The sequence below is a fragment of the Pan paniscus genome, chromosome 11 (genome assembly GCF_029289425.2).
Source record: "Pan paniscus chromosome 11, NHGRI_mPanPan1-v2.0_pri, whole genome shotgun sequence".
NCBI classification, from domain to species: Eukaryota; Metazoa; Chordata; class Mammalia; order Primates; family Hominidae; genus Pan; species Pan paniscus.
Window position 1 is genome coordinate 80,001,394 of NC_073260.2, and position 17,573 is coordinate 80,018,966.

The following is a 17,573-nucleotide window of genomic DNA, read 5'->3' on the forward strand; positions in this document are numbered from 1 at the left end:
TGGACGAATCACCAGCTTCTAGACGTTGAGACCAATCATTCAGCCGCAGTGTTTCTTAATTGACTTTATTTGGTTTTGGTGTTGAAGTAGTTTTCCTCCAATGAGTAGGTGGCTCAGCGAGAATCTCAAAAGAAAACAGCTTCTAAAAGGGCTTTTGGTACTTAGAGGTTTTGGAAAAATGACGAGAAGAAGCATTTTCCTGGAGTAAATATTATTCCTTGGAACAAATCAAGGTATTGAGTCTAACAACAACAAAAAAGTTAACAAAAATTCTGTACAGCAGCAACTGGGATAACTTCTGAGAAATTACTTTCTAGTGACATTAAAACAGTAAATATTCAATCTGATTTATAGCTGTTTTTTTTTGACTGAAAATGTGCAATGTATGTGGCTTGAATACATGTTCTTGTCTCAAATATTCTACCACACACATTTCCACCAACTGTGAAGGCAAACACATTTTGACTAATGTTATTGCTTATGAAAATTTTCCTTATAACTTGAAATCCTAACTCTGTGTTTTCTTTTGAACATTCACATTTATAAATGGGCAATTGTTAAACCACTAGCTATTTCTCTTAGAGTTACCATAATAAGGTGATAGAGTAAGTGATCCAACCTTTCAGATACTATGAATTTTCTATTTTCTACTTGGGAATACCACGTAGTAAGAAAAGAATCCTTAAGAATGAGAAAATTTTAAGAATGATTCTTAGATGCCAAGGTCTCTCCTTACCATTTCTCCAATAAGGGTGTTTCAAGTTGTCTGAAGTTGTCTTTCATATAAAAAAAGCAACTTAGGGGCCGGGCGCGGTGGCTCACGCCTGTAATCCCAGCACTTTGGGAGGCCGAGGCGGGCGGATCACGAGGTCAGGAGATCGAGACCATCCTGGCCAACATGGTGAAACCCCGTCTCTACTAAAAATACAAAAAAATAGCCAGGCGTAGTGGTGGGCGCCTGCAGTCCCAGCTGATCAGGAGGCTGCTCAGGAGGCTGAGGCAGGAGAATGGTGTGAACCCGGGAGTCAGAGTTGGCAGTGAGCCGAGATCGCACCACTGCACTCTAGCCTGGGTGACAGAGTGAGACTCCCTCTCAAAAAAAAAAAAAAAAAAAAAAAAAAAAGCAACTTAGGTAAAACTTGTCTGATCTTGTATTTTTAAAACCATTGGCAAAATGCATGCTCATTCAGCTGGGCTCGGCGATTCACCCAAATGGAATAAAAATACACCAGCCTATTCTCCTAGTGTTATAGATGTAATTTGGCTAGAACACATCCTTAGAAGTAAGACATCATTCTCAAAAATCATTTTTATATGGTATTTAGGAACACTTTCTATGGGACGTAAGGTGTTTTATGAATAAGTCCCACGCCAGATGCGGAAGATGAATCCCAGAGGAGGTGAGCAAATCTCTGTCTCTGATTCAGGATCAGAGTCCATGTCAAACTGTTCTCTATCCAAGCAGAGCCTCAAAGGGCTTTTCAAATCCCAGTGGCACCTATTAGCTGCCAGGAGTCTGTAAGGTGTGTGAATGTAAGTATCTGGCCAACACTGGTACCTCCTATAGCCTGATGCTGCTAGGTTCCCTGATGGGGGCCTGGGATCAGGTTTGAGTGCCCTATAACAATAGCATTTAATGAGCCATTCACCCAAATAATACCAACTGTTATAAGGGAAAGAAGCATGGGAGGGATAGGCTGTGTGAGACAACCTCGAGTTTCAATTCTGACTGTGCTATGTATTGATTGTATGACCCTAGGGTACTGCTAAATTTTTCTAAGTATCGCACATTTTGAGTAAAATGATTGTGCTGGTCAGTCTGCTATGTCTCTCAGATCCTAATTCACTTCACTACATTCTGCTTTGTGTGACTGAAGCTGGGACTCTACCAACTACGTTTCTTTGGTGCTAGCTGGCTTCTTGTTAAGTTATTCAGAAGAAGGGAATGGGGAGACCTTCCTTCTCTTTTTCTTTCAGTTCTCAGTGACTCATCTGCCATGAGTCTTCCCCAGCAGGGGAACTGTTGGCCCCAGTTTTTTGTTGTTGTTGTTTGTTTGTTTTCGAGACATAGTCTCCCTCTGTTGCCCAGGCTGGAGTGCAGTTGAGACATCTTGGCTCACTTCTACCTCTGCCTCCCGGGTTCTGGTTCAAGCAGTTCTCCTGCCTCAGCCTCCCACGTAGCTGGGATTACAGGCAATGCACCACCACGCCCACCTAATTTTTGTATTTTTAGTAGAGACAAGGTTGCACCATGTTGGCCAGGCTGGTCTTGAACTCCTGACCTTGTGATCCACCCGCCTCAGCCTCTCAAAGTAGTGAGACCCTGCACCCAGCAGCCCCAGTTTTTACTGTCCTATTGGCATTCACAAAATGAGATTCACAGTCCCGTAGAGGTATCAGCAGCAGACAGGCAATGACTCCTCCTCAGAAGCCTAAGTTCCAACTTCTTGGCACCCATTCATTGACCTTCTACATTCTGATATTTTTAATTACTTTCCTTTGTTGCTCCCGTATTAGCGGTCATAGTGACTTTCTTGTTACTTCCATCTTCCTTTTTCCTCATTCAGCAACCAACACCTGTGTACCAACAACCTATACTAAATTCTCTCCATTGGATTACCCAGTGTGGTTTCCATTTCCCTGACTGGTTCCTGACAGATACAATGTAAGATAGAACTACTTACTTAATCTTTTATGTGGATTAAATGAGATACTATATGTCAAATGCCTGTTACAAGGCTTGACATATAAAATAAATTATATATCTCATCCTGTTGTAGCATTATCTCATATTATTCAAAAGTTACCATCATGCCCATATCATTATTCATGCCATATCCATTTTTATTTTACACTTAAACCTATCAAAACTCCTCTCTCCATTTGTAAAAGCTAATCTCATTGGCACAATTCCCCTCTGCCAATATAATAAGTTTCTGCAAGTTGTGGCCTTAGATATAAAGTATTTGAATTGACAGAAGAACCCTGGCTTTCTAACTCTCAGCTAGTTTCAATAAGGTATGGAATCATAGAAGAAATTTTTAACCACAAGCTCCCTGATGCACTTTTTAAAGATTATTATTATTTTAGTGTTTGTGAAATTGCACTGCCTGAGTTATCTTTGCATATTGGAATAAAAAGCCTTGTTGCTTAGTCTCAGTAGCCACATGACAGGACCATGATGTGTCATCAAAAGATCATCCAATTCTTCTCCTTAATCATCTACTTTCAATAAGAATTAGTAAGCAATTTTTATCCATAGTGAGCCCTTACTCTCTTTAATATCAAAGTGAATATCGTTTATTTTCTCATCCCCTTCTAATATTATCTGATATTATTCAAAATTATAATCATGCCCATATCATTATTCATGCAATATGCATTTTTATTTCACACCTAAATCTACCAAAACTCAGTTGAGAAAACTTTCTCCAAGTTTACGAGAATATCTCTCATGAATTCCTATTCATGTGAGATACCTATTATAGCTTCTTACAATATAGTAATTAATTTTTCTCAAACTAGAAATTTTGTCAGCTCATATAAGTTAAAATATCCCAAATGTATTGCACAGAAGATGGTTTTTATCATGACTCGTGACTGCCTAGAGAGCCTGACACAAATATTTGCTGTCTGATTTGCCAACCTTTAATATTTTTATAATGGGCTACATCATCTGAGACTTCCATTTTTTTCTGAAGGCAAGACCAAAATATCAAAATAAGTACATTCGTAGTATATTTCTTGAAATTTATCAATGTAGATGGTTATAATAAAAGTTTTAAGATCTTTTCTAATTACAGACTCAGTAGAGAGAACTAACCTTTGAAATAATGCTAGGGACAATACACCGTACTTTTTCTTTCTTCACCCTATAGCCAACTGCCCCTCCATAGATGTATTAAGACATGTGTAAAGAAGTAAGCACAATCCTAATGAAACAACTAGATTTTTAAGTAGAAAAATAGAAATGCTTGATCTTGCATTGTTTTATTCATGAAATCAATAGTATGTGCTAGTTGAAAAATTCCCCATACTCTGGCACAGAAATTAAATTTGTGAAATGAGGAGTCAATCTCTTTGCTTTTCAATTCTCAGTCATTATGATGATAAACTCAGTGGATGACCTAAGTTATTGCCTTAGAACAACTAGTGAATCCAGAAATGGCTACTCACTTTGAAATATATGCAAATAACAATAACTACAGAGTAGGAATCACCTGATCCTGAAATGAGCAAACTCTGCATGAACAAAAAAATCTTAATCATCTCATGACTAATCCCTTGAGTTAATCAATTATTTAACAACATTATCTTTCCTATGCCAATGACCCCCTCTCTGTGTCTGAACAACTTGAAGGCATAAGAAGGATGAAGAAATCAATGAAAACATAAAGTATAAAGTCTAGATTCAGTTTGACTTTTAGGACACCTGGAAAGTCATGAATGTGATAAAGATTTATAACTTCCTCATTGTCTACCCCTATAGTATGCATGCATCATCCTTTACTCCTAATCCATAGGTGGGTAATAAAATTAGAGAGTTACGATGATAGGGACTTAAAAGCCAAGTGTTTCTTACAAGGCAGGGGATAAAATGAGATTGAAACTATGATAATGCTCTCTATTCACTTGAAAAGATACATTTTTCATCTTCTCACAATGTGCCTATAACTAGAGTACTATGCTTAGAATAAAATTTCCTAGCAATTCTTTACTTCTTTTCCCCAAAATAAGAAAACAATGCTTTCAAAGAAAAATCCTATCCTCTCATAATAATCTTGAGTCCAGTAAATAAAAACTTGTATGTGCAAACAAACCAATGAACCAGAAAAGGGTACTTGTATTTTCATTCTCAAAAATATCTTCAAGTGTGCTTCCGAAATCAACAAAATTTGAAGGGACAGGTGAAGAACAAGCTTTGTTGGCTGAGACTTAAAAAAGTATGCACTAATGGTTTATAGTAAAAAAAAGTATCGATCAACTTTGACTTATTTGAAAACTGGAAAACATAAGTTTGTAAAATTGTATGTGAAGATTTGGTAACATGACTGTCTTGTGAGCAGTAAATCACATTTGTCGGAAAGAAATGAGTTGAAATTTCAAAATATTTGCATGCTGTTAGAAATTCTTAACTTTCTAAATTTAAGTTAGTTTTAAAACTTGGCTTGTGTGAGTCTCCTAATTCTTTGAAAACTAAATAAGAATGTAAAGCAAGTAAATTTCAGAGGTTTCTTTTCCCTTGGAACAAATTAATGGTTGTATAAATTGCTTTCAACTGATTTTACCACTCCTAATACTTAAACTAAATACTAATCGTTCTGATATATTCTTGTTCATGCGTATTAGTTTTTTATTGCTGATGTAACACATCACCACAAACCTAGTAGATGCAAATAATGTAAATTTTTAATCTTCTGGTTCTGGAGGTCATAAGTCTAAATGGTTCTATGAGACTAAAATCAAAGTGTCAGCAGGGCTGGGCTTCCTCTGGAAGCTCTGGAGAATTATCTGTTTTGATGCCTTTTCCAGCTTGTAGGAACTGATTACCTTCCTTACCTCATGGCCCCCACTTCCTACAGCTTCAAATGAGACAACACCAGGTTGAGTCCTGCTTAGATCACATCAATTTAAACCTCCTCCTAGTCATATTTCCTTCTGACTCTTTTATGCATCCTTCCTTCTCTTCAAAGGACCTTTGTGATTATAATGGGCCCTTCTGAAGAATCCAGGGTAGTCTCATCTCAAGGTGCTTAAGATAATCACATCTACACGATCTCCTTTTCCATGTCAGGTAACGTATTCCTAGGTTTCAGGGGCTATACTTTGCTGTCCACTTTTGGAGAAATCCTTGGAAGATACTCATTTAATTTAGCATATGATGTAGAGGCACACAATACTCCTCATAATCAAAAGACTTTAGCATGTAATTATATCCCAAACATTTTTAAAACTACGTTTATGGTGTTTTACTTGGTAAAAGAGATTTTTGCATATGTGATTGAGTTGGGAAGATCGCCTAGGTGGGTAATTGCAAGAATATTTGTGAGAGAAAGAGGTAGGTATGAAATAGAGTCAGAGAAGCAGAAGTCAGAGTGATGTGATTTCCGGCTTGGAAGCTGGAAGGAGGCTGTGAGCCATGGAATATGGGCAGGCTTTAGCAGATGGAAAGGCATGGAACTTGACTCTCCCCTAGAGATAATTATTTAACTCTGCTACTGAGTCTAAAAAAGCTCTTAGCTCCATGTCTTATCTATCATCCCTGTGAGTATCAGGAGAATAGATCCTCCATACTCTCATACACAGGTTTTGTTTTCTCTTTCCCGTTAAGCAGCTTTCCTGTTGCTTACTTAAGTGGTTTTTTTCCAGATAAAGGAGGAATTATTATGTGTTATTTTGTAGATACATACCCTAAATATACATATGTGTGTACAAATACTGTGTAATTACATACATTCTGATGATTTCTAATTTCTTGATTGTATCACACACTGTGGTTTGGTGTCAAGCATCCAATCATTTGACTCGTCTTTCATAACGTTCTTCTCAGTGTATACATTCACCAGCTTGTCATACTTCTTGAATTAAATTTCTGTTTCCTTCAGTAGTCAACATGTTTCTAATTTATCTTAAGAATCCCTTCAAGCCATTCTAGCCTCAAATGAAAAAGTATGATCATTACCTCATTTTCTTCTGCAAACAGATATGCAGCAGGATTTTTTATTCCATATTTCTAGAATTCTCCCAGAGTTGCAGTTCATGATCATGTAAGTTGTACTTTGCACAGCTCCAGGGGCACTGTTTACCTCAGAGTCATTGGCATATTACCAATTGGCATATTACCAACTGCTGCAATTTGAAGATGGTAACTAAGTACCTTAAGAATGGTCAACTATTCCTACATTGCACAACGGTGGTATTCTGGCCAGTGAGTGCTACTTAAAATTTGATATCAAAAACTTATAATTTGATAAGAATGACCAAATTTTTGCCCTCGGGTCTGATGGAATAACAAGGACCAAGCTTACTTTTCTGAAGTAAATAACTAGACAACTGGACTAAATATATTTATCAATTAGTTTCAGGCATTGAACAACAGAACAAAACAGTGAAAGAAAACAAACAAGGCCAGTTTTATGGTCACTACAGTTTTCTGCATAGTTACAATTTCTAAACCACAGGCACAGAAAGGAGCCCAAATAGAATTTCAAAGACTTTCTGAATTGAGGAGATAGAAACCAGAGACTGGAGAGACAGAGGTTGCATGGCAGAGCTCCAGAAAGGAGGAAGGTATGAAGAGAAAAAGCTCCTGAAATATGCTTGGGGTACCCTTTGCATTTTTGCAGAGAACTAATCAGTGCATGCATAGAGTTCAAGTCCATGAGACTGGCAGAGGATAACTAGGAATATGCAACCTCAACAATACCCAGAGTTCAGACAAAGAGGAAAGATACATGCAATCTGGCTACTGAGAGTCCCTGGTGATAGCTCATGGGGCCATGCCTTAATAGTCAAGCTAAAGTACACCAGGAATGAAGGCCGTCGTATGCCAACCATAATAAAGCACAAAAAGAGGCCTTAAAAGATCAAACTGATCTACAAGTAACTCAAACTGCTTGCCAGAGGAAAGTGCAGCACTTTTTAAAGGAAAACAGCAACAATGCAACCACTCACATTTCCAGCATTAAAAAAAAAAAATTACTAGACCTGCCAAGATGCACGAAGATGTGAAGCATAATCAGGAGTAAATTAGACAATAGAAACCAAATGAGAAATATGAAGGATCTTGAAACTAGAAGATAAAAATGTTATTAGAGTTCATAAAACTATGTTAAACTATTTTAAAAGTGAATATCATAAACTACTTAGTGTTAAAAGCAAGAGCAAAGTGCAAAAGAATATCCATAGTATACTATGCTTCATGTAGAAAACGATAGCATTTAAGGAAATATGCATGTATGATCTTCTGTGCAAAATAAATACAGGGAAACAAAATCCAGAAACAAGAGATTGTTTACCTACAGAGGGTAGGTGTGAATGGGATGGAAAGAATGGGATAACAGAAACCTTATACCACAAAAGAGGGAAGAATGACACTTTGCTGAGCATTTTTGAGCTCTAATTCTTAGAGCTATAATAATATTTCACATGCCTTCAAACAAATAAATAATTAAAATTTACCAGGATGTGGGGGAATGGAATACAAACAGTAACAAATGAACTCAATTCTTTTACAAATGATAATTACAACCACACAAATAGAATTGGGGCAGAAAAGAGCTAAACAAAGTAACTTAAAACAAAAAAAGCAACAGTTTTTGACTGTATCCTTAAGGCTAAAGACAAAAAGAACTATGCACAAATATTTTACTATAGTTTATAAATGTGTTTTCACAAGGGTATGAGTTTGCAAATATGAAATTATGTGTATGCTAGGATTGAACAAAATGTAAATATACTGTGGATAATGAGAGCCAGGTTTTCTACCATCAGATCATGGAGTTACAAATAAGGGAAAGAGAAAGGCTATAATGCATCCTGTAGTGTTGGACTGGAATCAAAAGTATTATATGAAATCATTGTTTTTAGTATATGGGCAGATGGAAAATTGTAGAAATAAATATAGATGTGTATAAATGTGTGAGTATACATACATACATTTTCTAGCTCTTCTAACAAAAGGGCCTAGAGACACTACCACCCCAGTAACAATGAGAACACCATTCTCCAATTAAAGGAACCAAGGCTCCTTGGAGACATGTCTGACATCAGGGTTGGGCAGGGAAAATACAAGATTAGTTTGAAATATTTTGTCATGCCATAAAGTAAGGAACTGCTCACAAAACAATGGGAAAATGTGAAAAGGAAACAGAACCCAATTTGAATAAACTTCCATAGCCAAATTTGTGAAAATTTGGGCAATAAAATAAATAACAATAGTGATAGATTACAATCTACAGAAGAAAAAATTCAATTAATGCAGGCCAGGCACGGTGGCTCATGCCTGTAATCCCAGCACTTTGGGAGGCTGAGGCGGGTGGATCACCTGAGGTCAGGAGTTCGAGACCAGCTTAATCAACATGGAGAAACCCCATCTCTACTAAAAAATAAAAAAAAAAATTAGTTGGGTATGGTCGTGCATGCCTGTAATCCTAGCTACTCGGGAGGCCGAGGCAGAATTGCTTAAACCCTGGAGGCGGAGCTGTGGTGAGCTGAGATTGTGCCTTTGTACTCCAGCCTGGGCAACAAGAGCAAAACTCCATCTCAAAAAAAAAAAAAAAGATAGAATTTAAAGTGACCCTTCCTATCTTATTTTATGAACCCAGTATTGCCTTGATTCCAAACCGAGACAAGGGCATTATAAGTAATACAACTTCTATGTTTAGCCCTCATAAACAGACTCAAAAGTCCTTAAAACATAATAACAAATTAAATGTCACAGTACATAGAATGGATAACAAACCATGAGCAAATGAAATTTCTAAGAAGATTGCAAGGTTAATTTATTATTTGAAAAATCAATTTAATTAATTAATCAATTCTATTCATCTGGGTGATTACCTCGGTAAAACTCAGCAAACTGTGCACTTAAAATAGGAGTATTTATTTTAGGTAAATTATGGTTCAGTACAATTGATTTTTTTAAAAAAGTGTTTCCCAAAGTGATCAAAGTGGAGGGCAGGAAACAGTAAACATCAGTGCTTATGTTATAGCTACTAGAAGCCTCCCAATTCCAACAATGTGCTTTCAAGCAGGTCTGATCCTTTCCCTGGAGGATACCTCTGGCCCAGGTGTGCTACAAATGCATTGCCCCCAGTTGCTTCTAACACCTTAGTGATAGAAGTGAGAAGAGGGTACTGGAGAAAGAAAAGGTGTACAGGGTTCCAAATGTACTTTCTCTTTCCAAAGGACACTCATGAAGCCAGTGGAGAGGAAACAAACTAGCTGCTAAATAAGTCACAAGCATGTTCTCATACAGTTTTGCAATTAACTACATTAGGACATTCGACCAATAAAATTTGTTTTACATGGTTCCTCCTCTACTAGGATGAACTTGTGGATTGTGAGATATGGCTGATATAACTTGTTTTCTCTATTTGCTTCTGTTTTTTTCCCAAGTTTTGTTTGCAATACATTAGGAAAAATATAATTGGGCTATAAAGCGAACAAACAAATTATCTATGAAATTATCACTCAGATACAGAGATTGTTACTTCCTATTGGCCTTACATATGAATATAAATAAGTAAAAATAAATATATGAACATAGGCATGTTTATTGTATAATTATATAAATGTGTGTATAATTGTTATATATAACAATAAACTCGTGCTTATACATAGTTTCAATTCATGCTTCTAAAAGCCATCACTCAGTGTAGTCATTATCATATGTTAATAAACAATCTCGGAAAATATGCTTGTAGTAGTTGCACAAAATCCCATCATAAAGATTGTCATGCCCTTTTTAAGCCATACTTTTGGGTGTATAAGTTATATCTGATATTTTCCTGCTACATATATACTATTATAAATCTATTAGTAGTTGACTTCTTGTCAACACATATGATTGTTTTCTCACAACAGAGTACAAGAGTTGGTTGTAACTTTATTTCCTTCCAACTTTTATTTTAGGTTCAGCGGGTACATGTGCAGGTTTGTTACATGAGTAAAATGTGTGTCAATGGGGTTTGGTGTACAGATTATGTAGTCATCCAGGTAGTGAGCATAGTATCTAACTGGGAGTTTTTTGATCCTCACTCTCCCCCACCCTCCACCCTCAATAGACCTTGTGTCTATTGTTCCTTTCTTTGTGTGGACTCAATGTTTAGCTCCCACTTATAAGTGAGAACATGCAATGTTTGCTTGGTTTTCTGTTCCTGCATTAATTCGCTTAGAATAACAGTCTCCAGCTCCATTCATGTTGCTGCAAAAGGCATTATTTCATCCTATTTTATAGCTGTGTAGTATTCCATGGTGTATGTGTGCTGCATTTTTTTAAATCCAGTCTACTGTTAACAGGCATCTAGGTTGATTCTATGTCTTTGCTATTGTGAATAGTGCTATAATGAACATATGTGTGCATATGTCTATGACAGAATGATTTATATTCCTTTGGGTATATACCCAGTAATGGGATTGCTGGGTTGAATGGAAGTTCTGTTTTAAGTTATTTGAGAAATCTCCAAACTGCTTTCCACAGTGGCTGAACTAATTTACATTCTGAGGAAACTGGAGAGTTCCCTGACTCCCTTTGCAGGATGTGCAGCAGGGGTGTGGCTTGTCTGTTTGGCTATCACGTGTGGTGTCAAACCCCTTTCCGGGTGGGAGGGCATGCAGACAGGCAGGTGCAAAAGCCAGGGCAAGTGGCCATGGTAGTGTCTAGGGGTGGGAATGCCTGTGACTCCCACAGCCCAAGTTGGTGTGTGTTACAGTGTGCTCTTTTAGCTTTGCCATCCACAGACAGCTTAAGTGTTAACCAGCTCAGTGCCCTCTTGGTACCCAGGTCTTTGTCCAGCATCCAGAAAGAATCAAGTTGCACACAGACTTGAGGATGGTGAATATGGAGGTTTTATTGAGTGGTGGAGGTGGCCCCCAGCAGGATGGATGGGGAGCTGGAAAGGGGATGGAATGGGAAGATGATCTTTCCCTGGAGCTTTGCCATCCAGAGGCTGATCTCCTCTCCAATCACTGCCAGCCAAACTCCTCTTGGCATTCAGATGCTCCTTCTCTTCTTTCTGCCACATCATTCTGCCATTCTTCTGCTCTTCTGTTCATCTCCTCATGTGTTTGTCTGCTTCTGGAGCCTGGGGTCTGGGGTTTATATGGGTACAGGACAGGAGGGCGTGGTGGGCCAAAAGGCAACTTTTGGGTGCAAAAGCAAGAATGCCCCATTTAGGGCCATGGGTTTCCAGGCTCGAGGGTGGGGACTTTGCCAGGGAACCACCCTCTTCTACCCGGTATTTCCTTGCCTCCTGTCTGTATCACCACCAGCAGTGTATAAGCATTCCTTTTTCTCCAGAAGCTCACTGCCATCTGTTATGTTTTGACTTTTTAATAATAGCCATTCTGACCAGTGTGATATGGTATCTCATGGTTCTGATTTGCATTTTTCTAATGATTAGTGATGTTGAGTATTTTTTCATATGCTTGTTTGCCACATGTAAGTCTTCTTTTGAAAAGTGTCTGTTCATGTTCTTTGCCCATTTTTAATGGGTTTATTTTTTGCTTGTTGATTTAAATTCCTTATAGATGATGCATATTAGACCTTTGTCAGATGCGTAATTTGAAAATATTTTCTCCTATTCCGTAGGTTGTTTGTTTACTCTGTTGATAGTTTCTTTTGCTGTGCTGAAGCTCTTTAGTTTAATTAGGTCCCACTTGTCAATTCTTGTTGCAATTGCTTTTGGAATCTTTATCATGAAATCTTTGCCAGCGTCTATGTCCAGAATGATATTTCCTAGGTTTTCTTCGAAGGTTTTTATAGTTTTAGGTCTTACATTTAAGTCCTTCATCCATCTTGAGTTGATTTTTGTATATGGTGAAACAAACAGGTCCAGATTCAATCTTCTGCATATGGCTAATCAGTTATCCCAGCACAATTTATTGATTAGGGAGTCTTTTCCTTCCAATCCATGAGTATCCATACTCATGTTTGTTGGTGTTGTCTGATTTCTGTTGGCAGTATTTCTTTAGAACTTTTTATTGTATTGACTGTCACAGCACATTGCCAACTGATTTCCAAAATATTGTACATATCCACACCTCAAACAATTGTTAATAAACATGATTATCTCATTGTAGGAATAGTGTTTGCAAACAAAAAGATTCCGCTGGTCTTGGGTGCCATCCATCCTGACTTTCCACCTGTTTCATTTTACCCTCAATGACACAAAGTGCTGTCACTCAAAATTCATTTCTAAAAGGAGTGAAATAATATTTTTTATAAATTGCAAATGAAGGTGTGGATGGATAAAGGTGAACATTTGTTTCCATGCTTATAGGTTATTTGTATTTCTTCATCCATGTATTTTTAATAATCTTTACTCACATTTTTCTTAAGGATATTAGTTTTACCACCCAAATGGTTAAAACTCCATAGATTAATAAACAATTTAGCTAATAGAGCTCTATACAGAACTTTTCCCAATTTGTCATTTTAATGTTTACTCTTTTTGCTTTTTGGGCACAAGTTACGACCAGGCAATCACAGGAGCTGTGTCTTCTTTTCTGGCCAGGAGAGTGGGCAGAAACAATGTCCCGGTCCTAGGAGACTCCTGTAATTTTTGTTTCTTCTGTATCTTTCTGCTAACACTGTGTGAACAAATGAAGTAAAATTGATGCTCCAAATTCATTTCAAATTAAATGAAACATCTTAAACAATTAAGAAGTAGTAGTGAAGGAAAAATGGGAAAATCATGAGAAAGGAGAATGTTGCTGGAGAAGACAAAAGGAGAGAAGAAACTGACAAAAAGTAAAGAAAACCCATAATATTGTCATCATTTGGGAGACATGATTAATTCGGAAAATATGCAGGGGAGCTGGAACTGAATTTGGATTTGGATGTTTATAATGATAAGGAAATAATCGGATCCACTTCAATCTGTTTAGTATTGTGTGGTGTCTTTCTGGTATCTTCAATGCCTGTTGTTTAACATTTCAGTGATGAGAGCTTGAGAATTACAGTGCTACCACTGGTATTTGTTAATGAACCTTTAAATTGGCCATTACTGTTATAGCCTGTTTATGCTGGCTTGGCTATGTTGGCTCTTTTATTGAAATAGACAACATGATTAATTTACTTGAGTCCTCTAACATGTTTGTGTTGAATCCAGTTTAAATTACTGTCAGAAATAATGCCAGATTTTAGACTGGTGACAGAACATTCCTATGAAAATCTCCAACAAGGAATGCTACTTCTCAAAGAGCAAAAGAGGGAGAAGTGGTTGGAAGAGGATGAAAGAGGGGCATGTTCATGTCAATCGCATAGGTAAGAGAAGAAAGAAATCAGATTACAAGAAAATTGTAGAAGTGTTGAGCCTAGTTACCAATACAGATTGTCTGCCCCATTATGTCAATTTTTGGTGGTGTTATGGATTAATGATTTTTTGAGAAATATATTTTATTACCTTCTGTCTACTAAAATGTCATAGAATACTAACCATCGTATGAAACCAATTTTTCCATTTTTTTCCATATAAAACTTTCATGGTGCATAGCAACAACCAGACACATCCCAGACTTAAGCAGTGAAAAGCAAATACTGCAACTGGAGAAAACATAAAACAAAGTCATATTTTCCATGCCTGACAGATTTTAAGTTTAAGATGTTTTTTGGTAATTTTAATTTTCAAAAAAATACTGTCAGGTTAGCCATTGATTTTAGTCTTATGCCCCTGCCTTTAAAATAAGATGGTGAAGCAAAGGTGGTGTTGACTTAGTTTACAAGGAGACTTAATAAAATGTCACATTTGCTAGTGATTTTGCCGTTATTCTGAATGTTTGCTTTCAAAGATAAAACAGAAAACGGCCTTTGGCAAAGAGCTCAAAGTAAAAGAAAGTAAATAAAATTCTTGAAATTCTATGTGAAAGAGATGTTGTTTTATCTTCTGATATCCAGCATAAAGAATTGAGAAACAAAATTTTCGAGGATTAATTTTAATTTTTAGTTTTCTATGCACATCTTCACATGCTTGTGGTGAATTATTTTATAGTTCAGCCTCTTTGAAGCTGAATTAGTTTGGGGGCTAAATATTGAAGTTCGGAGTAGATAAGCAGATGCATCAATGATTACACATAATACAAGAACACAAAAAGTTAACAAAGTTATTGCATGACAAGGAAATTATGATGCTATGGATACTGTCCAGTCACTTTCAACTACCTGATAATAAGTTAGCTTGAAGAAAAGAAAGTTGGAGACAAAGTAATAGTCATACCTGCTTAGATATTGTGACGTAAATTCATTTGCAAGGCAAATATATATATACGTGTGTATATATACATATATATGTGTGTATATATACGTATATATATATACACATACACACACATTAGGAGATAGAAATATCTCTCTCATAATGTGTAGAAAATTTTTTTGTTGGGGATGAAAATGATGAAATCATTTCTGAAAAGGTTTTCTGGAAATGTATGCCTCCTGCTTCCCTTCCTTCTGCATGTTTAGTGCCAAGAAAGAAACAATATTTCAGAGTTCAGCTCTGGGTATTTCTGTACAAGATTTTTATCTTTAAACAATTACACAAGAGATTCATGCTCATTATAGAAGAATTAGAAAATGCAGATGAGCAAGTGGAAAATATAAATTTTACATTGCATATACTCCCAAAACACAAAAATATTCTCTCTTAATGTATTGGTGCGTATCTTGTATATGTGTAGACGCGTATATGTATATGTATACGTATTCATTCATTCAGTGTCTACTAGGATTCAAAGGACACATCAGAGAAGGAAACAGACAAAATTTCCTGCCCTATAAAGCTAAGCTGGTCAAGCCAAACAAAAGTAAAACAAAAACAATATACAATATGTTAGAGAGTGATAAGTGCTAAGGAGTAAAATAAGGCTGGCAAGGGAGATAGGAAATGCTGGAGATTCTGTTTTAAATAGAGTTGCCAGAGAATGTTTCATTGGTGTGAGAGTTGAGCAAATCCCTAAAGGAAGCAAGGGAGCAAAGCCATAGGGATGTCTGCTGGAAGGGTTTTCTAGGCAGAAGGAACAGCTATGTCAAAGGCCCCATGATGAGAGCATGCCAAGTGAGTTGGAGTTGAAGAAAGAAAAAAGAAGCCAATATCAAAATACATTTATTTATTCTTTCTATAATACCTTCTTTGACCCATGAATTATTTGAAATGGTTTGCTTAATTTCCAAATGTTTGGAGTTTTCCTAGATATTTGATTGTTATTGATTTCTAATTTAATTTTATTGTTGGTACAGAACATAGCCCACAAAAACAATGCTGTCTTAGTTTAAAACAAGTTTAGTATGTGATATGCTTGTTGGTATTGTTTCAATTTAAAAACATGATTGGCTTATTTTATGGCCCAGAACATGATCTATCTTGGTGGATATATTATGTACACTTGAAAGACAATATTTTTGTTTGCTGTTGAATGGAGTATCTTATCAATGTCAGTTAGAATAAGGTAGTTAATAGTTAATAGTGTTGTTCAAATTATCTATATCATTACTAATTTTTTTTTTGTTTTTGGTAGAGCTAGGGGTCTCTCTGTGTTGCCCAGGCTTGTCTTGAACCCCTGGCCTCAAGCAATCCTCCCACCACATCCTTCCAAAGAGCTGGGAGGATTACAGGCATGAGCCACCACACCCAGCCCTTTACTGACTTATAAAATTTAGTTTTTCTATTGTTTCTGAAAGAGGAGAAAATCTTTCCATTTTAAAATCTCTTTTAATTTTGTATCTATCTGTTTTTTTGCTTAATTCTGTCAGTTTTTGCTTTATCTATTTTGAACTCCTATTCATAAAAACATACATAATTATGATTATGTCGTCCCACTGGGAGAACTTGTATTATTTTCAAAACTTTCTTTATCTTTGGTAATATTCTTTGTCTTGAAGTTTGCTTTATGTATTATTAATATAGCCAATGAAACCTTCTTTTGGTTAGCATTTAAATGACATAAATTTCTTATCTTCATTTACTTTGAATTTATTTGTGTCTTTAAGTTTAAAGTACAACTCTCATTAACAACATGTAGTTCCCATGCTTTGTCTTAGAATCTCTGCATTTTTGTAAGTATTTTTATTTAAAGTACACCTCTAACAGACAGCACATGGTTGGGTCCTGCGTCTACCTTTTGTCCAGAGTTTTTAAATTGGGTGTTTATATTCTTTATATTTAATGTAATCATCAATATGGTTTGACTTAGATCTCCCATTTTATTGTATGTTTTCCATTTATCCCTTTTATTATTTTTTTTCCTACTCCATTCCTTTTTTACTCTCTATTTTGGCTTATTTGAATATTTTTCACATTTTATTTTATCTTTCATTAGCTGTTTACATTCAAATTTTATTTTATCTTTTACCTCATTATCTGTTTCCTTTACACTCCAGGGATTACAGTATACATACTTACCTTTTATAGCCAATGTAAAGTTAATATTGCACCTCTTTACATAAATTGTAGAAGCACTGCAAGTATATAGGCCCTATTACCAAGGGCCCACTACTTATGTTAAAGTGTTTATATATACTATATGTACTCAGGTTACAAATACAATAATATAAGTTATAATTTTTGCTTAAAACAGATATATTTATATATATAACTGGAAAAAAAAGAGCATTTTGTATTCATCTGGATATTTACCATTTTAAACATTCTTCATTTCTTCCTGAGGATCCAATTTGTATCTACTACAATTTTTCTTCAGCCTCAATAAACTGATTTAGTTTCTTTAGCATTTCTTAAGATGCCAGTCTGCCGTTAATTTTTATTCATGTATTTTGAAATTCTCTTACTGGTTACCATTAGAATTATTATAGCTTTTTGATGAGTTGACCTAGTTTTTATTATAAATGCCTCTCT